The sequence below is a fragment of the Oryctolagus cuniculus genome, chromosome X (assembly GCF_051225735.1).
Source record: "Oryctolagus cuniculus isolate XC-2025 breed Fujian yellow rabbit chromosome X, ASM5122573v1, whole genome shotgun sequence".
NCBI lineage: Eukaryota > Metazoa > Chordata > Mammalia > Lagomorpha > Leporidae > Oryctolagus > Oryctolagus cuniculus.
This window is the reverse complement of record NC_142888.1, coordinates 38,854,574-38,879,041: the sequence shown is the minus strand read 5'-3', so window position 1 is coordinate 38,879,041 and position 24,468 is coordinate 38,854,574. Positions and strand designations below refer to the sequence as shown.

Genomic DNA, 24,468 nt, shown 5'->3' with positions numbered 1-24,468 from the left:
ATCCCTGGTGTTTTCTCTACCAGGCTCACATATGGGAGAGTTAAAAATTCCTGACACCTTAAGAAAATCTAATGCACATCAGTTTCAACAGTTCCATTGAGGGTGCATATCACTGTATAAATACTTTGCTTATGCAGCTTCAATAACAAGAAAGTCATGTCTCTTTAACATATGACTGAACAAGAAATTAGGAAGGTATCCCCCCACTTCAATGATCTTTTAGTGCACAAGTCAATGCGGTTTCATATTGAAGGACATTTTCAGTGTTGGTCGCTTCAGCATGGCTTATATCTGTCAGAATCTACAAATGACATGATGCCCATGAATGTGACTGAGAGTTCACAGACATTTTTCATGTTTTGCTTGCTATCTTGCCACAGAGAGAATTGTTTTTATCTTTTCTATTTCCCCCCTCTTGCCCCACATTACCCTCACTCAACCAAGCATTTCATGTTGCATTTTTAACTTTTTGTAATGGAAAATTTCAAACACATAAAAGTAGAAAGTGTAGCACAATGCACTCCATGTGCCCATTAAGTTCAGGAGTCATCAACTTCAGCAATCATTAACTCCCTTCATCTTGTCTCATTAGTCCTCCATCGCACTTTTTTTTAAATTTTTGGTTCTAGAGTCCTGAGAAACCAAGTATAGAAACCAAATCATTCTATCCAGAAATACAATGCAATAGATAAGGGTTGGTTTCAACATGAAAGTTGTGCAACGCCGTACCCAAGAAAATGACTTACAACGGAAAATATAATGTCCTTCCCATTTCTAAAATATTTTTAAAGTTCCATATCATCAAACTAGAATACGAAGTCTCCACATGATATTATGGCCCTCAGAGTCTTTTGATATTTTCTTCCTTCTTCTCATGATTTTTGTGCCATTTATTTGTTGAAGAAAATGAAACTGTCGCATTCCTTGCCAGAATCAGAGGAAGGGGTGCTGGTTCAAAAGTTTGATTGGGGGCTAATGGGAGTCACGGTTTTCTTGGTCTTTTCTTATGGAGGTTTGAGTCTGGGTTACTTCGTGAAAACAATCCCCTATACTTTTCTATTACAAACACTGATTTGAGTATTTTTCATGGGGGAAAACTTTTATAAAGATTTATTTATTTATTTATTTTAAGGCAGAATGAGAAAGAGGGAGGGGAGAGAGAGAGAGAGAGAGAGAGAGATCGAGCGAGAGAGCGCTCACTTCCATACTCAGGTGGGGGGCAGAAAAATGTCAGGAGCCCGAAACTTCCTCCGTGTCTCCTACATGGGTGGCAGAAGCCCAAGGACTTAGGTTGTCTCTTCTGTTGTGTTTACAGTAACTCTGGGAGGGAGAGGGATCAGAAGTAGAGCAGCAAGAACTAGAACCAGTACTTGGAGATGGGGTGCTGGCATCACAGGTCTCAGATTAACAAACTGTGCTACAACGTTGTCCCCATGAATAAAACGTTTACAATGAAAAATAGATACATAAGTAGATACAATATATATCCTAGCTTTTATGGACAGTGTAGAATGGGTTCATAGTCCACATCTCCTTAGTAAGAATTACCGACCAAACCTTTGCAATATAGTCTGACCTTAAAACATATATTCCTGTTGTGGGAACTCTCTCAGCTAGTTACTTTGTCTACTGGTCTCCAGTAAGTCAGAAAAGTGTTAAACCTTGGCAGGATCCCTTGGAAAGCTGATTCTCCCTTAGTCAAGGGTGAAGATTCTTAAATGGGATGTCTTTTTGCCCACTTCTGGGAAAAGAAGTCCCGGTTACCCTCATTTTTAAGTTCCACAGAAATAGGGGCCCTTTTGGCCCTCCTCAGGCAGATCTTTTAGCAGGTTTTCCAGAGAACACCATGAGAAGCTGGAGCCGAGGGTAGCAGCCGTCATCTTCACCTCGAGAGTTCCCGGTCTCTTCTTTTATATCCCAGAACGGGGAGATTCCTCCTGGGCATTTCTTAGCTACATGGGATCAGTACAGGGGAAAGAGTCCCGGCATGGTGACACTGATGGTCTTACCACCTTAAGCTTTGTCTGTTGAGGACTTTCAGAAGCAAAAACGTATGATGGGAATACTATTTTGAAGTAGTAAAAATTAGCATTTGTCATTCTTCTGTAATACATTTTCTGGCCTTCAATTGGCTTTGGGAAAGTGTGTGTTTCCTCTTGAGAAGGAGGATGACAATACACAGGGGAATTACTTCTCTGACACTTAGACAAAGGGAGTAAAACAACCTGGTTTTTTCTTACAAATATGGGAAATGGAGAGGGAGAGGAAGAGGAAAGGGAGATGGGGGGAGGGGAGGGGGAGGAGAAAGAGAGAGGGAGAGAGAGAGAGAGAGAGAGAGAGAGAGAGAAATTGATATTGTTGCATTCTCTGGCTCACCACAGAGATGTCAACAACAGGCAGCACTAGCACAGACCAAAGCCAGGACCTGGAACTCCATGCAGGTCTCTTATGTGGGTGATCATGACCTAAGAAGTTGGACCATCTTTTGCTACCTTCCTGGGCACATTATAAGGAAGCTTGATGTGTAGCAGAGTATCTGGAACTCAGCCAGCACTCAGATATTGGATGTCGGCATCACAAGCAGTATGTTAACCCTCAGCACCACATGTATTAATTATTATACCTGCAAAGACCCTGTTTAGAAATAAGTTCTCCTCCTAGGGTTGTTGGTGGATGTGAAGTTTGGGGGGACCTCTTTCAATTCAGTATGTGTCTGATTAAAAATGATAATGAGACCACTGCTACAGCTGAAGAAACAGTGGGTACCACATGGAGTTAATTTGGGCTTCAACTAAATCTAGGGGGAAGCCACAGTTCAGAAAGACAGCCATCTTCTGGTCTTTGTGGCACATCAGGTTTAACCACTGCAGGTGACATATGAGAGTGTTGCTACATTTTCCAGCTGCTCTCCTTCTGATCAGCTTCCTGCTAATGCTCCTGGAAAACAGTGGATAAGGAAAAAAATCCTTAGTTCACTGCCACCTACCTGGGAGAAAGAATGGAATTCATGCCTCCTGGCTTTGGCTTGGCACAGCCCTCAGTCTTTGGTCTTTTGGGGGAGTGAACCAGGGGATATAGGACCTCTTTCCTTGTCTCTCCCTCTCTTGCTGCTCTGCATTTCAAGCGAGCAAATGTACACATATTTCCTTTAAAAAAAGTGAAACAGGTGCGCGAATAGCACAGCTATGTCAGCAGACTGAGAATGAGAGCACCACAGAACTGCAAAGAATAGTATCATTTAAGTCACAGTCCTTCTCCCAATCCCCAGACTACAGGTTATGGATGGAAAAGGGGGGGCGGTGTGGAAGTAGAAATCAGTGCTGGCTCAATAATAGTTTGAAATGGAGGGCCTAAAATTTCAGAGGCTAGCACACTGTGTAACTCATCTCTCTCTGCTCACTTCTAGCTCCCATTAGGAGTGTGTCATGGAAAAGCAGGGTAAATTACCAAAATTAAAAACAAGTTTCCGTATATTTGCACAACAGCATGTACTATGTTAAATTTTGAAGTTCTGAATGATAGCAGAGAGTCTGTGTGAATGTGCCATCCTTTCCACTTATGGTGTCTCTATCCCTCTAGTGGCTTGAAAGTTCACCTAGAAACCATTATGTCCCATACAAGTATTTCGTACCAGCTCGCAGAGAGTGCAAGGCAGTGACAGTTAAAGGCTAAATTGGCAAAGCACGAACTTCTTCAATCTCAGAGACCCGGTTTCAATTCTATCATGAAATATGGACTTCATGAATCAGCTGCCTAATAATCCCTGTGAAACCATGTTTTCTCATCGGGTACAGCTCGTGGGATTGTGCTTGTGGACTCAATCATTTGTGATTCTGGTGAGAGTGAAATCAAATAACACAAATACACACGTGGAACACAATGAATCCTCAATGAACACAAGCTGAATGTGAGATTTACCTTCCTTCTCCACTGAGGAACCCGCCACCAGGATCAGGAGAGAACCCAGTACCCACTTCAGTGGATTCTAGAATAGCACTTTCTAGACGTATTATTGCCTTAGATTGATGACTCATTTGATTGTGCCCCTCGCCCCCGGCTTCAGCGGTCTTTATTTTCAAAAACTAATTCTGCATCTTTCAGTTAAAAAGGAGGGAGGTAATATGTTGTAGTCAGTTGATTTCTTTTTGTGATACCTCAAGCACTTGAAAATAATACAGTCAACACCAATGGCGTTTTTTCCACTCAATGCTCACACAGATGCATTCACTCACACACTTTATATTTATTGACTGTGTAATATGCACAATGTATTTTCCTAGGTCTTTGAGATGCATCCGGGAACAAAGTGTACAATCAAGCAGATTCTCTCTGTGTAGATCTATGTGCTGATCGCAGTCTACAGACTCTGCTGTATTTTCCAGGGAAATCACACAGAACAGACAAACATTTATCCTACCTTCTTAGGAATGTGACCAGCCTCGGGTACACACTCATCATTTGTGTTGATGCATGCAGTATCCTGCTTTCTGTTTATCGCCTTTTGTACATCACAAAGCAGTTGGACACACTGTACCTCATTCATCATCCTAGCCGTGTTGTGGAGCAGCTATGATCCACCGTTGGAACCATTTCACAGTCAAGGGTTCTGCGGCTCTAGATTTGAAAGGCTTTGTCCGAGGTCACACTGTGGATGGAGGCATGAACATGGGACTTTCTGATCCAGATCCCGAACTTTTTTGTAGAGTTGTAAGTGTTACAGTCAGTCTTAATCCATGAAGCCTGAGAAAGTGCATGACACTAATCCATAGGAAAACACATGAAGGAATGTGTGTGTGTGTGTGTGTGTGTGTGCGTGTGTGCTGTCATGCATGCTTGTGGCCACAATGGCCAGGACTGGGCCAGGCTGAAGCCAGGAACAAGGAGCTTCATCCAGGTCTCCCACGTGGGTGCAGGGCCCCAAGGACTTGAAGCATCTTCCGCTGTATTCCAACAACACTAGCATGGAGCTGGAAACGAAGTGGAGCACCAGGACTGGAATTGGTGCCCTTTCTGGGATGCCAGTGCTGCCATTGGTCACTTGACATCCTATGCCACATTTCCAGCCACCACATTCAGTTCTTAACACTGACCTTCCAGAAGAATTTCCAAAAATCTCTACTTTTTTTATCGTTAAATTTATTTACCTTATTTAAAGTCAGAGTTACTGACTATGCCACAGTGCTGGCCCCTCCCATTCTACTTCTAGATTTTTTTTTTTTGGACAGGCAGAGTTAGACAGTGTGAGAGAGACAGAGAGAAAGGTCTTCCTTTTCCGTTGGTTCACCCCCAAAGGGCCACTACGGCCGGCGTGCTGCGCCAATCCGAAGCCAGGAGCCAGGTGCTACCTCCTGGTCTCCCACGCAGGTGCAGGGCCCAAGCACTTGGGCCATCCTCCACTGCCTTCCCGGGTCACAGCAGAGAGCTAGACTGGAAGAGGAGCAACCAGGACAGAATCCGGCGCCCCAACCGGGACTAGAACCTGGGGTGCTGGCGCCACAGGCGGAGGATTAGCCAAGTGAGCTGCGGCGCCGGCCTCTACTTCTAGATCTTAGTGTTCCTTAATCTCATCACTCATGCACACCCTCCTTGCGAGGTCTGGAGAGGCACCAGGGTCTCACGGTTCTCATCTTTGGACCACACTTTTGTGGGATGTCTGTATGTATTTATTAGAAATGCAGCATAACAGAGGGTAAGGGACTGATGGAGACAGAGGTGAGGGAGAGAGAGAGAGAGAGAGAGAGAGAGAGATCCTCCAACTGCTGGTTAACTTTCCAAATGCTCACAACAACCGGGCCTGAGCAGGGCCGGAGCCTGTGGAGCCTGGAAGTCCATCCGGTTGTCCCACTGTGTGTCAGTATGCAAGGTCCTTGGGCTTCTTTTGCAGTCATCCTTGGATACATTAGCAAGAAATTGGGTGAGACGTGAATTAAATAGGACTCTGACTTGTTCTCCCATAAGGGTTGTAAGCATCCTAAGCTAGGCCTACTGCACTGAAGCTCAATGCCCACCAAGGGCCACACGTTCGACCTGGCCAAACCCATCCACCGCCTCTGTAGTTCTATACCCTGGCCTATGGGAGTCCACCCAGAATGGAGGCAGGGCTTTGGGGCATTGGCTTCATTGTGAGGGCAGGGAGGGGCCTTTCTTCTCTGCTTGCAGCATGTGCTTGAAGACCAGAAGCCTGTGTCCAGTGCTGTGGATCACCAAGTCTGCGTTTGATGTTCTTCCGGAGCTTTCACTCTCTGTATTTGTTACTTATGGGTTTCACGCCTCACATCAAATCCCAGCTTGCCCTGGGTTGAGAGTTTCTGGAGGAATCTGTCAGGTTTCACAGTGCTTGGTGGAGAAAAGGAATGAATCCCTTTGAGAGTTCTGAGGAAATCTTCACTGTTGCAACTCCAGGTTATGTGGTGTGAATCTGCTGCTTCCCCTCTCCGCTCCTATCCTTCCTCCCCAAAACATGGCTCCTGCCTTGCATGCTAATCTTCTCTTCCCTGTCTAGCCATGTATGTTGTTTGTATTCCTTCCTTCCCCTCACTCACACACATGGGGTTTGTCTTCTTCCTGAGGTGGGATTGCTGAGACTAGTGATGGAGAGAACAATAGAAATGCCTGCTTTCCCTCTGCAGCAGCATTCCCCGAGGCTCGTGTCAGAGGGAGAGGCCTCACAGTAGACAGAAGGAACAGGGAGCAGTGCAAAGGAGGAGCTGAGAAGCCAGGGACAGGACTCTGGCCCTTGAAGCTGTCTATGCTGGGCACCAGGACCTGGATTCTTGGGTGCCTCCTGTCTCAAAGGAGTTGTGCACGCAACCCACCCCTAGTAGCTGCTGCTCAGGACTTGGAATCCTGTTAACTCTGGCCTAACTTCACTCCCCAACAGAGCACACGAGCCAATGTATGTGTGTGTGTGTGTACGCACACAGGCATATGTGATGTGTGCATATAGGCGTATGTGTGTGTGTGTGTTTGTCTTAGAGAGCGTTCCTGTGCTTTGCTGTGTGCCACTTGCTCGGTATGTGTGCATGGATGTAGATCGCTCTGCTATAGGCTTGTTTAGTGCTCCAAAAGATTCGCTATCCTCGTGTGTTCCCTTGTGCGTATTCGTGTTCTTTTTTGTGCCTCTTGTGACTACAAGGTGACTGTACACTGACAAATGTATTTGGCTATTTGGAGTTTATGTGTCCTGTTTATATCTGTGCATATGGTAAGTGGCAACATGACTGTATTTGTGTACAGGGTGTGTGTCTGCCTGGGGTTGCAGGCCTACAAGCACACACAAAAATGAGCATTGGGACGATGTCTCACCTCTGCACATCTGGACATGCGTGATGTGGTCATCCGTGGGTATGGGGCTTTGTGCCAGCGCAGTTAAGTGCTGGTTGATGTGTTCTTGTATGGCTTCAGAGGCAAGGAAGAGTTCTCAGCTACCCAGGGAAGGGACTATTACTGTATTGAATTTCTTGGCCCATGAGATGAGGATGTGAACAGGGCCTGTGGAAACAGGAGGGCGACATGGAGGCCATCAGGTGTGGAGGAGCATATAGGAATCTGAGTGGTCAAACAGGCTCCCAGGAGATGGAGCCTGGAGCAAGCATGTCAGCTTGATGCTGAAAGTCATAGAATTGGGGCCAGCGTGATGACACAGCAGGTTTATCTACTGCTTGCAATACCGGCATCGCGTATAAGGTCCGGTTTGTATCCTGGCTGCTCCTCTTCCAATGCAGCTCCCGGCTACTGTGCCAAAGAAGCGGAAGAAGCCAGCCATCTTCCTTGGGCCCCTACACTCCTCTGGGAGACGTGGATGGAGTTCCTGGCTCCAGGCTTCGGCCTGGCCCAGGTCGGGCCGTTTGGCCATTTGGGGAGTGAACCAGTGGATGGAAGCTCTGCCTCTCCTGCTCTCTCTCTAACTACATCTTTCAAATAAACAAACAAGTCTTTAACAAAAAGAAACTGCTAGAACTGCCCAAGGACTCTGCCTCTGTGAGCTGCCTCACAGACAGAGGTGCGAAGAGTGACTCCAAGGGTGGCCACACATGGGGTGAGCACAACAATATGAGGTGTAGCCAAGTGCAAAAGTCAGTAGTGGGAAGGCTGGTGCCTCCAGAGATCCAAAGAGTAGCAGGTTCTGAGGACAAGCATTTCCCTGACATGCTGGACTGTGGTTCTAATTTCCACTTATTCAACCTGAGGGTCAGGGTCTGGGTCGGGGTGGCTGAGATGGTTGCTGTCTGATGGCATTATGTGGACTGAATTTGGTGATAAGCCTTTGGGACAAAGAGCACTTCTATCCTGATGTTCATAGGGTCTTGTTCTTCCCCTCTGGGCCTTAGTAAACTCTTTTTTGAGGAAAATAAAAATTGAGTGTGGTGTGACCTAAGGAGTGTGGAGTTTCCTCCATAAGTAGGGCAGGAAAGATCAGCATTTGGAGCAGCCAGACCCTCTGAACAGTGGTGAGTGCGCCCAGCAGGGCAGCTGGAATAACCTTTCATTCCTCACCTAAGCAGCTCCTCCTAGGCCACTCATTTGTACCTATGTGCAGCAGGCAGGGTACAAGGGTTTGTGTGTGAGAGTGACACCCAAAGAGAGAGAACTGCACTACTGAATGTGCATGCATGTAGCTCACAGCTGCTCAGATCAATGCCTCTGAGCTCCCACTGTCATCTGGCGTTAGAAATGTCCCTGAACGCAGTTTTCTACTGTGTAAAATGGGGCTGAGTTGACAGACTTCCCAGGACAGTTGGGAGGATCTAATTAGCCTCTGCGAAGCTTCGGCACCACTGACTTACTGGTAACTTGTGTTGGAGACTGCGGATTTACTTGCAGGAGGCAATCAGTGTAGAGAAGGAGGTGAGGGACTGCGTTCCTGTGAATGGTGCTGTGCTTTGGGAGTGCTGATGCAGACTCCGCCAGTGGTTTCAGTGTTGGACAGGACCACGCCACATACCTCCGCAGAGAATGCAGCTCAGTTCTGACACCTGGGTCCTGGCAGTGAACTGATTATGGAAAATGTCAATATCTCAAGGGCCATCAGTGCATTTGGAGGTGGCACTGTGACTCTCTCAGGGTACTGCCCTGTTGCCTGCAGACAACTGTAGTCACAAAGCGTTCCTGTTAGCAACTTGTGTCCCTTATAGCCAGTAACAGAGCTATGAGAATCCTTGCCCATGGAGCTGATGGGGTCAGCAGCAGCTAGAAGCAGAGGCTCTGAGTCACGATCATTGTTTGCACGGTGTACACATTTTTGCAAATATATGGGCCTGCGTATCAGGAAGTGTATATACATATATGTTGAGTACAATATGTATGTGTACCTGTGTGTCGTAGTTATTGCTATTGTCACTGTCACTCTCCTGGGGATGCACTGACAGCACAAACACAGGTGTCAGCAGAGTTAACCTTCTGTTTGTGGGAAGAGGCTTCGTTTGTACCAACCTCTTCCTTCTTCCAGGGCTTGCAGAGATTTGTACCACAATCGAGAAGCTTTCCTACGATCATGAAATACAAACGAAAGCAAAGTCAGCTTTGACCTCTCCTCATCACCAAGGCCCAGCGGAAGTCTTGAGCACCTTGGCGTATGCTCTTGGAAATCCTGTGCAGCTCTTTGTGCAAACGACTCTCCAGACTCTGCATACCATCAGACATGGCATCTTTTGGCAATTTGTTCTCTTTAGTTACAATATTTTTTATGTATGCTCTTTGAAGAAAGAACCATATTTTGTAATAACTTCAGTGCAGTAGCAGTAGCAATCACTGATTGAATGCCTGTGATGGGCCAGGCAGTGTGCCAGAGCAGTGCTGCTGAATTCCATCTGTGGACTTGTGGTGCTTTGCAAAGCTTTGCCACTTAACCTGCAGTAAGTGCAGGAATTGAGGGTTTGTGTTTAGGAAGATCCAAATGTTTTGGTGAGAGTTGTGCTGATGTGAAAAAGAAATCATGGCATGTGTTTTGTTTGTCTTTGCCATCTGTCTTCTTTCTACTAATGCATTTTCCTGTGTTATAAAAATGTGTGGATCGGGGCCGGCACTATGGCGCAGCGGGTTGACACGCTGGCCTGAAGCGCTGGCATCCCATGTGGGCGCCAGTTCAAGACCTGGCTGATCCACTTCTGATCCAGCTCTCTGCTATGGCCTGAGAAAGCAGTACGAGATGGCCCAAGTCCTTGCACCCCTGCACCCGTGTAGGAGCTCCTGGCTCCTGGCTTCGGATCAGCACAGCTCAGGCTGTTGCGGCCAATTGGGGAGTGAACCATCGGATGGAAGACCTCCCTCCCTCTCTCTCTCTCTCTCTCTCTCTCTCTTTCTCTCCTCTCTCTGTGTAACTCTGACTTTCAAATAAATGAATAAATAAAAATGTGTGGCTCTACCTGTGACTGATGTGTGGCTGGGAGAGGGGTCATTTTCCCCCAGAGATAGCTTAAAAACTACATGTCTAGGCACTTGTGACAATCAACTGATTTATGCTCGACACCATGTTTAGAAGGCAGGTGATATTCTTCATGTTTTTGGAGGTGTCAACTGAGGATGATCAGGTTAGGTGACTTAGACTAGGCTTCCAAACTACTGAGTGAGCAGACACGCTGAGTTTGTGAACAGCATGCCTCCACTCAACTTGCACAGCTTACATCAAATTTTCAATGACAATGAAGGGCTTCAAAAGTGCCTATAACCCACTCCTGGAGGCTGCTCTCCAGTTCCCAGCAAGACTTGGGTCAGGAATAGCTCAGACCAGTCAGCAGGCTGTGTGGTAGTCACTGCAGCAGGAAGGAGTTGCTCTATGAAACCAGTCTGAGGTGGGGGGGGTGGGACATTGACTCATCTTAACTGAAGCAGTATTTGAAGGGTAAACAGAGGATGGACATGCTAAATGGAAATGCGGGGAGGTCTCACACAAAGGCCTTTGTTGGTCTTCAGGGGTTGAGGCTACTGTATTGGACATGAGGTGGGTATCTGCTTTGGGAAGGTCAGCTATCAAACAAGCTCCCCACCAAATTTGGGACACTGGTGGCCCAAAGGCTACTCTTCCTCTTCTCTCCCTTTCTTGTCCTGGAATGTGACCTCCTACAAACTGGCTCAGAAAAATAAAAAGGTTATTTTGCTCGCGGGTGGGTCAGGACCCTGAAGCCCATGATTAAATGCTATAGAAACCAACACACACACACACACACACACACACACACACACACACACGTTCATGCACACACCTATAAAAGACATAGGCACAAAGTCCTATTGAGAAAAAAGACCTTGAGATCGCATGTATATTAGTACCTATGTGTGTATGTGTGTGGGGGGGGGGGTCCAGCATGTGGCTTTTAAGCTTGGTATGAGTTGTGCATATTCCTAGGGCTTTCCTACTGTGCTGGCTTGATCAGGCAACAGGTGTTCAAGCAACAAGGAAGTTCAAAATGTGGCCCGAGGGGCAGTCTGTGGTGCTGGGGTGTCTGTCCCATTTGGAGTTGGGCCAGGCTTCAGAAGAGTTTGAGATCTCAGGCAGGCCCACCCTAGCAGCATCTACTCAGAACAGGGCTCCTGTCCTGGAGCGGCAGTGTCATATGGGAACCTGAGACAGCTGCCCAGACATGAGGTTGTCTTTGGTTTCTGTGTTGTCATTTCAAGTTGCTGTGGTCTAGTGAATAGGATTTTTACTGCTACTGGGGAAGCAAAAGCAGTCCCACACTGTGCCTTGCCAGTAGCTCTGGGCTTGTGGTTAGAAGATGGCCTTGAGAGGCAGATTGCTTGTGCCCACAGCATCATTGTTTCAGATTTTAGCTCAGTGGCCTTGACCAGTCCATCTAATCTCTGTGCAGTTTATCTCTGCCTTGTAACAGGGGGATCATGATGTAACCGGCCTAACCAGTTGTGTGGAGTATAAAATGTGGGCAAGAGGCACTGTGCTGCTCCTGGATCTCATGAAAGATGCTCAACAGATGTGGAGCCTCAACAAACAGGCAGATGCCTGGCCACAACGTGAGGAGCTCAAGGGGCCAGAATGCCTAGCTGACATCTACTCGATCCAGAGACCACTAATATGACACTCCTTTTGAAAGATCTTCCCCTCCACTATATAAGTTCCCTCTGCCCTCTTGCCCAGTCTTCAAAGGCATACTCCTTACCACTTCAGTTTTTCATTCAGTGTCTCCCTCTTTTGTGTTAGCTTAATTATCCATAGCATCCCCACAAAAAAGAGTGCCTCCTCCTTCCTTACCATAAAGTCAGTTATTTTAAAAGGTGAAGTTGTGATTTTCTGTGGCCATCATTTTGGCAAGGGACTTTAAGCCAACACCTGCTATGCTGGCATCCCCTGAGACCCATTGGCATCCTGAACCACTTCTGACCCAGCTCCGTGCTAATGCGACTGGGAAAGCAGCAGCAGAAGGGCCAAGTACTTGCTTGCCTGTGACACATGTGGGAGATCTGGATGGTGTCCTGTGATCCTCCTCATGGCTTGGCCCTTGCTCTGTCCCTACCTTTGCCGCCATTTGGACAGTCAACCAGTGGATGAAGAATCTTTCTCTCTCTCTCTCTCCCTCCCTCCCTCCCTCCTTCCCTCCCTTGCTTCCTCCCTCTCTATATTACTCTGTCTTTCAAATAAAAAATCTTTAAAATGATGAGTTTATTTTTCCTTGCTATGGTATATACCAGGCACCAGGGCCGGGCAGCTTGTGATTTGCTCACCTACGTATCCTGGGTAAGTGGAACTATGACTTACACATAGTGGACCATAATAAATAAGTGCCAACAATAGCCAGGGCTGGGCCAGGCCCAACCCAGGTGCTTGGAACTCCATCCAGGTTTCCCACGTGGGTGGCAGAGGCCTAAGCACTTGGGAAACCTTCCACTGCTTTCCTGGGCACATTAGCTGGGAACTGGATCAGAAGTAGGGCAGCCGGGACTTGAACACATGATGCTGGCCACAAGATACGTGCAATTTTCAATCCTGGTTTCTTACCCAGTTGCTCTGCTCAGTGGTAGAGGTTGTACGCTGGTGTTGTAGCACAGGGGGTTAAGCCATCACCTTTGACTCTGGCCTGTCATAGGAGCACCAGCTCAAGTCCAGGATGCTTTACTTCCAATCTAGCTCCCTGTTCATGTGCAGAGAAATGCAGTGGAAGGTGGACAAAGTGTTTGGGCCCCTGCCACTCTTGTGGCAGACATAGATGGAGTTCCAGGCTCCTGACTGGTGCCTGGCCCAGCTCTGGCCCTTGCAGCCATTTGAGGAGTGAGCCAGCGGATGGCCGATGTCTCTCTTTGTCTCTCCTCCTGTCCCTGTAGCTCTGCACTTCAAATAAATGATAAATGAAGCTTTAACAAAGGGTAGAGGACTGCCAGCCTCTGGTACTCGCTCAGGTAGAAGCAGCATCAGTGAGCAATGTTACAGGCCCTGGAAACTTGTGTTTTGCTTGGTCCCCTGAGGGAAGGCCAGGACCTAGGGTATCAGGAGTGATAGAGTGTGTAGCACAGTGAAGTTTCTGAGGAATATGTCGTGATAGGAAACACACAATTGTCCTGGAGGGAAATACTGATGCCACACATGCAACGCCTACCAGATGCACAGTAATGAGGCCACGGGTATGTAGGTATCCAACTCTTCATGCACATCTACTTCCCCCATTCCAGCATGTTATCATCATCATGCTAGACTGGAGTTGAGCTTGACACAGAGGGTTTTCCCAAGGTTGGATGGAGCCCCAGTTTTCCCAGTGCAGAAGTCTGTCCTTGTCATATAGAAGTGTGGGCTTGGGCCCACAACTAGGCCTAGTTACAAAAGCACAGAGACCATTGACCAGCCAGGTGATCTTTGCAACTGGCTTGTGAGAAGTGGCCCTGACTTTCCTCCTCTGGAAACTTGGCCTGGTGGCATCTTCCTTGCAGAGGTGTTGCAAAAGTTATAGGCAATGCATGAAAACAGCCGTCAAGGAGCATGGCGCAATTCAGGCACTCAGCAAATGCCAGCTGCTATCTTCTTAAGTCTTGGCGAGTTTTGAGCTTTCTACCGCTGAGTCCTTTATAGGAATGGAGTGTTCTAGGACCCAGGAACTCCATTGAGCATCCTAGGCATCCTTGCAGCTAAAACTGCAGCTTTTGTGATCACTTTGTGGAACCTCTGCTGGGGTGGGGCCTGCTTAGGTGTCAGAGGTACACAGCTTGGTGCCCCTTGTGGCTCCAGGTCAACATCAAAGAAATTATGCAAATGTCACAAGAAGTATTCCCTTTCCCTCACCAGCCTCCAGAAGCCCCACTCTCTGCCTCTCCCTCAGCCCTGTCATTCCTTTCACAGCCACAGGAAATCCCGCCCTGTGTTTACCTAATCAAAAGCAGATTAACTCCTTGCAGTCCTAGGGATGTGTTGGGCACACTGCCCCTCCAGGCCACAGGGGAATTAACCTGGCTCTGGGATTTCTCCTTCCTGGAGTTAGGGCAGGTCACCTGATCCTTTGTTTCCCAGTCCCCTGGGGAGCCGCCTGCAGCAAGCCTTCAGGATTCCTGCAGTCAGCTCTTTCACAGAGCAGCTGGAGGTATACTCCCTGTCTTTCTCCCTGTAGGCTGGGGCATTGCTAGTAGGCTTCCTGATTCACACTCACTAAAAAGCATAGTAGGCAACTGGATATTTTCCCTCCCAGCCTCCACTTGAGCCAAGACAGGATTGATTCAGACTGGATTGGGAGGGATATTAAGTCTTCCCCTCAGGTGGCTGGCTCTTCTTGTCAAATGGGTGATAAGTATGATAATTATTCTGCCCTGGCAGAGAGGGGATGGGGCCAGCCTCTGGGCCAAGCAAGGTACTCAAGCAACCTGGCTCTGTGGCTCCTGCACTTTCCAGCTGGCTGTTCTAAAGCCAGCTGACTCCTGTGAGCGCCCTCTGTAAAAGAAAGGAGGAAGATTTCACCTGGCATCCTCACAAAAAGGATTGGAGGCTGCAGTTGTATTTACAGAGACCTCCCCCAAAGATTTCATCTGATTTTGCGGAAGACAGAGCCCTTGGGAGCCCTTGGGCAGGCTCAAATAAGCGAGAGGCTAGACGTGCTGAAGGCACTCTGCATTTACCAGGAAAAGACATGGGGTCTTGCATAGATTCTGTCCTTTTGCCACCTCTGTGACTTTAGGCAGGAACATCACCCAGTAACCTCAACCTCAGATTCCCTCCTTGTCTACCTCTGGAGAAGGCGTGGACAAGTATGTGCCCTGCAGGGCATGAGGTTTCTGCAGCCCAGGTTTCTACCACACTACCTGAATCGTAGGAGGCCCTTGTTATTTTCTTCAGTGAATTTGGAGCTGCTGAGGGGTCCTAGTTACTCCTTGTGTTGGAAGACTACTTGGCCTGCAGGCTGATGACTGTGGGTCCCTAGGCCTTTGCCACAGAGGCATTTCTAGCTTACCCTGTACCCAGTAACTTTGCTTTGCACATGGATGGAAGCAGGGCAAGACCTCAGGTAAGGAAGGAACTAAGTAGCTTGGCCACTTTTGTGATTGACAGCCACTAACCACAAGGCTGTGTTAAGCACCTGTCCTTAGTGCTCCTTACTGGGGCAGTTATCTCAGTTATGATGTTTGGCTCTTGTGGTCAATGTGCTGCTACCCTTAGGGTGTTTCGAGCTGCTTATGCATATTCTTTAACCATAGCTGAGGAGAATGTGTGGGATGGCTCCCACATCTCCAGATGGGCTACCTGGTAAGCGGCAGGACTCAGAAGCCCCAGTGATGGGTGGAGGAGAAGGGCATGGAGATCCTTGCTATCATGATGTAAGAGTGTGGAAATCCCTAGGGGTGGGAAAAAACCTGATCCCATAGGACTTAGTCACCATGGACTACCATGCCAGGGAGCCCCCTGGACATTCTATTCCTGTTGAGGGAGAGAGTAAGTAACAGTAGCGAGAATGCTAATGCTATGTGTCCCGCACAAACACATACGCACACCACCCCCTCTAATCAACGTGTATACTGTAACAAGCCAGAGTGCCTGAGAGATGTGCAAGGTTAGCCTTCAGATATGCCACAGGTAGCATCTTCTCTCTGGCTTCATTCAAGATCCTAGAAGCTCTGGAATTTTAGAGGCCTTCTTCCCTTTGATCCAGGGTTACTGTTAGTTGCAAATATTTTTGTGATCATTTCTTCAAAGTCATCCATAACCCCTGTTCTTTTAGGCTCTGGCCCCGCTGACCTCTTCCCTTGCCACATTTCTTGGTCTCTACTTTCCCCCTGACCTAACCTTACTAGTGCAGTGAAGACCATGTTAATTACCAAATATTCATGCTGCTTCATTTACTTCCTCCTCGTGTCTGATATTACTTTCTGACCTCAGATTGTTAGCACCTCATCAATTTTCTGACAGTCCCATCTTTTGTCATCTTTTTGTTTCCTACATTCAGCTCATCACTCTGCCCTTCTACTCCCACAAAGATTAACTGCATTTTCTTTTTGTGCAACATCCTATGGGTGTGTCCTTCCTTTTTTCAATGCTCTCTCTGCTAAGCTGGGCTAAGTATTCAACAGGATAGACAATTTACTTTCTTTGTACCCTCTTATGCCATTTCAATTCCCTTCAGGTCATTTAAGGACCCTGTTCACTGTTACTTTCCTGAAAATATGTAATATAAGCTTTTCCATATTTTCTTCGATTCCCTCTTAGACACTTACTGGACTGCTGTTTTACATGTCTTTTATTGCTCACACGATGTAGATCATTATTTGTAATTGTGCCTTAAGTAGGGTGTACCTCCAGAACTTAATCTGGTACCTCATGTAACAGATTGTCAATATATGAATAAGGGATGCAATGCATTATGGATTTATTTTTCTGTATATTCTAAAGGAACAAAGCAAAATCATGGAAAACATCAACCTTTTTTATACATTACAAAGAATACAAAAGGATCACACAGCAGTGATGTTTTTTATTTCACATTTTTTCACTTAAAACCCAGCTGTTTTACTAAATTTATTCATAGTATAGAATATAATGAAATGGTTCGTAATTTTTTAAATCAGTTCAAATGCTTTGGAGACTCACTACCATAATAGGAAAATAAATATTTTTCAAAACAAAAACATAGGCTGAGATACTATCATATTAATGAACAGAAAGTGTGAATTTCCAGCAATTAAGGTGTTAAATGCTGCCAGAATATTCAAATAATGCCTAAATCCTAAAGTCACCAATACAAGCAAAAACACCAATACTCAATACTTTGTTTTCTTCTCCTCTTCTTTCTTCTTTTAAATCAGTTAATACTCACTGCTTTTTTGGCACTTCTTGTATCACCTTACCAAGTGATGACAATGATTTATCCTTCGTTAGCAGTAAGATGTGTCACTGGTGGCAGCATTTGAAGTTATAGAGAAAATGGAACTGGAAGTTGCACAGGTACCAGCAGTGGCTCAAATTTTGGCAAGGGCTTATATTCACACATTAGTCAGTGCTTTGGTTTTGACTCTGGTTTTGGTCTCTACCTGTTTCACAGCATTTCTGTATTGTGATGACCAGTCCCAGTGGTCTATGTTATAGACTTGCTATTTTCTTGGTTGGCTCTAGGTCCCCAGAAGAATGTATACTCCTGTAGATTGCTATGGTTCACAGGTTTATACTCCAGGTACCCATGATATACAAACTCTTGGGTGATTTCCTTCTTTGGGTTCCCAAATACCCTGTACTTCTTTTTCAGCATCACCCCTAAAGTATATAGAATATCTTTTTTTTTTTGACAGGAAGAGTTAGACAGTGAGAAAGAGAGACACAGAGAGAAAGGTCTTCCTTTTTCCATTGATTCACCCCCAAGATGGCCGCCTTGGCCGGAGCACTGCACCGATCCAAAGCCAGAAGCCAGATGCTTCTTCCTGGTCTCCCATGTAGGTGCAGAGCCCAAGGACTTGGACCATCCTCCACTGTCTTCCCGGCCACAGCAGAGAGCTGGACTGGAAGAGGAGCAACCGGGACAGAATCCGGCACCCCAACTGGGACTAGAACCTATGATGCCGGTGCCACAGGCGGAGGATTAGCCTAGTGAGCCATGGCGCCGGCCTATATGTTATATAAGGCTGTCTTTAGCACATATACCCACCATGAAAATGATGCCTAACATCACAGTTAGGACTTTTTTGAATCTTTTCTCACATTTGATGGTGCTAGGGGACCTTGAGTTTTTCTGAGCCCTTGAAGAACTCCAAGCTTTAGAAATTCTTTGTTTCTGAGTAATATTTTGGGCCTCTGAGGTGCTGGGGATCTCTGAAATCTTAGGTTTCTCTGAGATTCCAGACACCTTGGAAGTACTTGAAGCTTCAGACATGATCATGGTATTCAAGATGTTGGGAGATTTGAAGATACTTGGAACCCCCAAGGTTTTTTGGACTGTTGACATGCTTGAGGGCTCTGAGGTACTGAAAGTCTTTAAAGTGGTGAGGGCCCAAGAGGTCCTTGGTGCTTCTAATGTGATAGGGGAATTTGAAGTACTTAGACTTTTTTTTTTGAAAGATTTAATTTATTTATTTGGAAGGTAGAATTATAGACAAATAGGAAAGTATTTCATCCTCTGGTTCACTCCCCAAATAGCTCAAAAGGCCAAAGCTGAGCTGATCCAAAGCCAGGAGCCAGGATTTCCCAGGTCTCCCACATGGGTGCAGGTGCCCAAGTACTTGGGCCATCTTCTGCTACTTTCTGCTACTTTCCCTGGCTAATTAGCAGGAAGCTGGATTAGAAGTGGAGCACTCAGAACACAAACCAGTGCCCATATGCAATGCTAGCACTGCAAGTAGAGGGTTAACCTACTACACCACAGTACAGGTCCCAGTACTCAGGGCTTTTGAGATGCTTAGTTTCTTTGGGGTACTCACTGTCTCTAAGGTGCCTGGAACATTCAAGGTTCTCAGGACCTTCCAAGTACTGAAGAATTCAGAAGTGATGTAGGCACTTTTGCTTTGAGCCTCAGAGATTCTTGTGTCTTTGAGTTTCTGGGGGCCTCAAAATGCTTGGGACCTTTAATTTTCTTGGGACCTCAGATATACTCATGGATTCTGAGGTACTGGGTCTGTTCAAGGTGTTGGAATCATGAGTTAATTTGAGTTTTCAAGGTTCTTGGGATCTCAGAGGTATTGCTAACGTCCAAGGTGCTGGGGTCACTTAATATACATGGATTAATGGAAACACTTGGGTCCCTTGAGGTTCTGAAGCCTGTGGATGTGTTTAGACCACAGGAACTACTTGTGGAATCCCAAGGCCTTGTTAAGCAACTGAGGGCTCCAAAACGCTCAGGCGCCAGAATTGTTTGGGGCCTTTGGCATGCCAAAGCCTTATGAAACACTAGGAATCTCAGGGACACTGGGGCTCCTAGGAGGGCTCTGGCCCTGAGAGGTACTCCAATCATGAGAATTATTCCATCTACAAGAACTGCTGCAGCCTCGGGAGTTCCTGAAACTTATTAAAGTAATTGGTCCCCAGGAGGGGCTTGAGAGCCACATGACACTAGTAGCCTCAGATGTGCTCTGATTGATTGCCACAGCCTCTAGGGGTGGTAGGGCCCTGTTAATTGCTTACACTCAGTCAGGTGCTTGGGCCTTGAAGTTGTTGGGAACCTGCCAGGTGCTGGGGACTCTCCGGTTACTCTGTATTTCTGAATAATTAGGGCACCACCAAGTACTCAGGCCTCTCCAAATGCTCATGCCCAGTGAGGTGCTTGGATCTTGCTGGGTGGTTGGGTCCAGCCAGGAGGTTGGGGTTCCCCAAGCAGTTGGTCTGTGCCAAGTTGTGGGGACCCTCCAGATGGCTGGGCCACTCCAGGAGGTGGTATTCAATCCTTGTGAGAATTCAACCTCCAGAAAGTGTTAGAACCCCAGCTAGTGCCCCTCAAGGCATTGGGGCAAAATGAATAGGGAATCAGGGTCTCCAAGTTGTCTAACATCCCCAAAGTGCTTGGTCTAAGGGAAACCCTGAAGGTTCTGGATTGTCCCTGGGCCTTGTGAAGCCATCAGGACCAGTATATTACTGCAGGAACCTCAATTCTCTTTTATGAGGCTTACTATTCTGTAAATGTTGCTGGTATCCAGCCAATCTTGGAGTAGGAGATTGGGGAAGTCCTGCAGGCAACTCAGAGCTGGATAGACAAAGATATAAGCAGCCTGGAAGAGGGGAGGGAGTAAAGTGCTATAAAGCAGTCTCAGAAACTTGTCTCTTCAGCTGATAGTGCTCCTATTACTGTCACTGCCACCTCTATCATTACTATCCCTACTTTCCCTACTGCGGCCTCTACCCCTCTACCTTCCCTATCTCTGCTGCATGGCTACCTCCACCGCTGAGGCTGATGCTGGTATAGTCGTCTCTCCGGCTGCTGACTGTCCCTGCCACAGGCAAAAAAAAATGCCACAGTTAGCCCACTACATGGATACCGACCATGCAGTAGCTACCTCATTTGCCACGCCAGCTTCTGGCCCTACTGAATTCCTTCCTTCCGAACTCTAGTCAGAGAGATTTGCAGGGCTCACCCAGCTGCACTTTCTGGCACATCCTTTCTGACTCCTGCAGAGGAAGTAGGGCCATCCACATTTTCCAACATCCATGGACAGAGAGAGGCAGAGGAGAGAAGCTGAGTGTAAGACAGGAGTTGGCGAGGAGGAGAGTGAGCAAGGGGAAAGGAATGACAACCAAATTTAGGATTCTATGATTAGGTCGTGAGTGTTGATTCTACTCCCCTCAAGGAAGGCCAGCTAGGTGGAGGGGGTGGGGTGGGAGATGGGTGGAGAGTGTGTTCCTGCCAGGAATCCGCTGCCCCAGCGCTGTTTTCTGCACTGCTTTACGCAGCGTATTCACTCACTCGCCCTGTCTTCAGAAGTTTATGTGTATACCAGTTAACTGGGCCTATCTAGGACCTGCAAAATCTTCTGAAGGCCCAAGTACAGGGGGATGGGATGAGATGGGAACGCAAGAGGTGCAGAGCCTTGAAGATGTATATTCACGGGGTTATTTGGCAGGGCAGTGACAGGATCAGACCTGCATTTGTGTAGCCTCACAGAGCAGCAGGCTTTCTCCTGGTGACCACATAGGAAGCAATTAGAATGAGAAGCCAGGGGGATGAAAGTGAGCCTTAAGGCTGTTGCCATGGGGATGGAGAGGCAGAAAGGCCTTTTAAGGGTGACCATTGAAGGAGGGCTTTAGAGACTAGTGTAGGGAAGTGGGGAGTGGGGAGTGGGGAGTGGGGAGGAGGTGGAGCAGTGCAGTTTCATTCCAGGTTTTTAGGCTCCAGGGTACCTGTGTGTGCTTTATTTGTTTTGACCCTTCCAGAGCACACTCTGGACTGTACCCACTCCTTGCTTTGCTCACTGGTTCCTCTGGCTGCCTGTCCAGCCCCTTCCCTTCCTTCTCCAACCACCAAAATTCCATCTGCCTGCTCACAGGCATCTTCCTCGCTGGTGCTTGTCTTGGTTTGTCCAAAAGTCCATTTTTTACTCCTCTGAGGGAGGCTCTTTTTGTTGTCTTTCAAGATATTAGCTTGTGGAAGTCACTTCACCTCTCTCAGCCTGTTTTCTCTTATGTAAAGTGGACTTAATTGCCCTCATAGTTTTGTGCAGATTAAATGAGTCTAAATGAAAAACTTCACACAGTAAACACATATTTTGCCTAAGAAAGTATTTCAGGCAGTGTGTGAGTAGCATTTAATCAATGTGTGTTGAAGGAATACGTGATGGAAATGGCTTCACTTGTGTTCTCAACTCTTAAGAAGTAAGTGAATGCTTATACCTGTTTGACTATAAGACTTAAATGTTTCTTTAACAGAACCTCAGGCTATGATTCCATTGAGGGAAAATGTCTTGAGCCCATAGTGTTTGCTATAATTCAATTCTTTCTAGAGTTTGTGAAATAGGATTGGGTGCACCTGGTGAATAAATTCTGGGATGAGACAATATGTGCCATTGGTAAAGCAGGATTAGCAGCTGCATTGTATCCAGCAAAGTCCAGCCCTCAGTGTATATGAAAGCAGATGTAAGATGTAGCAGAACATGCATTGTATTAGACCTGTTTGGACTGGCCTGTGTCACTTACAAGTCCTTTAACCTTGATGATTTCACCTAATATCACTGTCTTTTGATGTAGCTTATTTTTTTAAGATTTATTTATTTATTTAAAAGTCAGAGTTACACAGAATTAGAAGGAGAGGCAGAAAGAGAGAGAGAGAAAGAGAGAGAGAGAGAGAGAGAGAGCGAGAGCGAGAGCGAGAGAGAGAGAGAGAGAGAGATTTGCAGGGAAGCAGAAGAGAAACTCCAACAGTGAATGTGATATTGTATCCACACACTGGAGTTTTGCAATGAGCTGGAGCAGAGGCAATTGAATAGATTGCCATTACAAAAACAAAAATGATTCATTTGTGGCAGAAGGTGGATTTGGTGTCATTTCGTTAGAATCTTCATAAACTGGCAATAAATTCTTCCTGAGGCCTTGGATGCCTGTTTCATAGAGGAACTGAACAATATAACCAAGCCTCAGATCTGAGCCTGCTATTTTACATGTCTCTGTACCTCCCATACTTCCTAGATTCAGCCTCAACCGCACTGCTGCTTGTAGTACTGGCTAGATTAGGCACTAAAAGGTGATCACTGGCAACCTTTGTGGTCTATATCAGCCTAAGCCAATAGTATGGTCACCGTGGTGCCTAAAGTACTTCTATAGTATGGTTAGAATTGAAGAGGATTGTACATCTAGGAGTTCTGGTGGGGAATGGAAGTTCTCTACTTCAGTTTAAGCAGTAATTGAATGAATAGTTTTCAGTGTTCATTTTCCACTGCCTGTAACTTCCCAGGAGAGACATTCACTAGATGATTGGAATAATACTTTATTTTCATTCAATGGGTAGTGCATATGAAGCAGGATGAGGCATCCTTTGAGTCCTATTCATGTGATTTCCTTGCTTTCTGCCCTATGTTCCCATTCTCCAGATCTGGAAGGAGGATTGGGTGAGGTCCAGTAAAGAGGAGGGCAAATGCTGGCCTGACACCAGGGGAAGCAGAAATGAACAATCACATAATTCTCATGAAAGGGATGTGGGCATTAAGTTATTGATTAAACAGGATATCTGCTGGTGGCACTCAAATTCTCAGCACCTAGGGGGCAGCAGATGATGGCACAAATACTTGGTTTCCTGCCATGCTGTGGGAGACCCAGGTGGAATCCCTGGCTCCTGGCTTCTACTTGCTTCAGCCTTGGATGCTGGGGAGCGAAATAGTGAATGGAAGATTTCTCTCTCTCTGTATGGAAGATTCTCTCTCTCTCTCTCTCTCTCTCTCTCTGTGTGTGTGTGTGTGTCACTCTGCTTTTCAAATGAACAAATACTTTTTTTAAAGTATATTTTTGGGGCCGGCGTTGTGGTGTAACAGGTGAAGCCACTGCCTAGGACACCAACATCCCATTTGGGCACCAGTTCAGAACGCGATTGCTCCACTTCCAATCCAGCCACCTGCTAATGGCCTGAGAAAGCAGCAGAAGATGGCCCAAGTGTTTGGGCCCCTGTACCCATGTGGGAGACCTAGATGAAGCTCCTGGCTTCGGTCTGACCCAGCCTTGTCTGATACTGCCATTAGGGGAGTGAACCAACAGATGGAAGATCTCTGTCTGTCTCTCCCTTTCTCTCTGTAACTCTGCCTTTTAAACAAACAAACAAAAAAAAAAGTTTAGTGCAGTCTTCCCCTCCTACCCTTGCCCCAGCGACCCGGCCCCTTCTCAAGCCCTCTGCATGATACCTGTCCCCAGGACTCTCTGGTCTTTTTCCTGCTGCAGCAGGGGCCATACTACCGGGTCTCAGATGGCAGCGCAGGGGCAACGACCCCCGGGACTAGGGATGAGGGGAAACCTGGTCTAGCGGGCATGCAGCGCCTTGTCATGTCGGCGCCACTAATGACAGTGGCATGAGCTGTGGCTGGAGAAGATGGGTGTGTGGTTGCCGTCTTGCTGCTGGGACTCAGAGAAGCTGTCAGAGCAGAAGTGGGTGGCGCCCCCTTCTCTCTTCATGGCGGTCCTTTCTTTGGAAGTGACTCCGAGTGACAAAGAGGGAAAAACAGAGAGATCTTCCATCCACTGGTTCATTCTCTGGATGACCCCAACAGGTGGAGCTGGTCCAGCCAGAAGCTAAAAACCTAGAACCCCATCAGATGCATTAGCAGCAAGCTGGATTGGAAGCAGAGCATCAGAGATTTGAACCAGGGCTCCCATATGAGATGCTGACATTGCAAGCGGCACCACACCAGCCTCTATAATACCTTTGACTCCTCCTGAGTGGAACTGCCTGTGAATCAAGTTAATTCATATCTCACCTGTGTCCATAAAGGTTTGAAGACAGTTCAGTTGCTTGTGAAATCAATTCTGGACCTGGAGAAAGCCTCCTTACCATGCTTATGACACCCCTGTATTCAGGCCAAGGAAATGCCTCCATTATCCTGACACTTGGCCACAGGCACTAGCATTTGAAAGACTCTGTTAATCTCTGGAAAGGAGCC

At 46.9% G+C, this 24,468-nt stretch overlaps 1 pseudogene; it reads right to left on the bottom strand.

Annotated features, from left to right (window-relative positions):
• Positions 1 to 208: 208 nt before the first annotated feature.
• LOC138847536 (SMC5-SMC6 complex localization factor protein 2-like) lies at positions 209 to 24,178 on the bottom strand (annotated as a pseudogene).
• Positions 24,179 to 24,468: the final 290 nt, after the last annotated feature.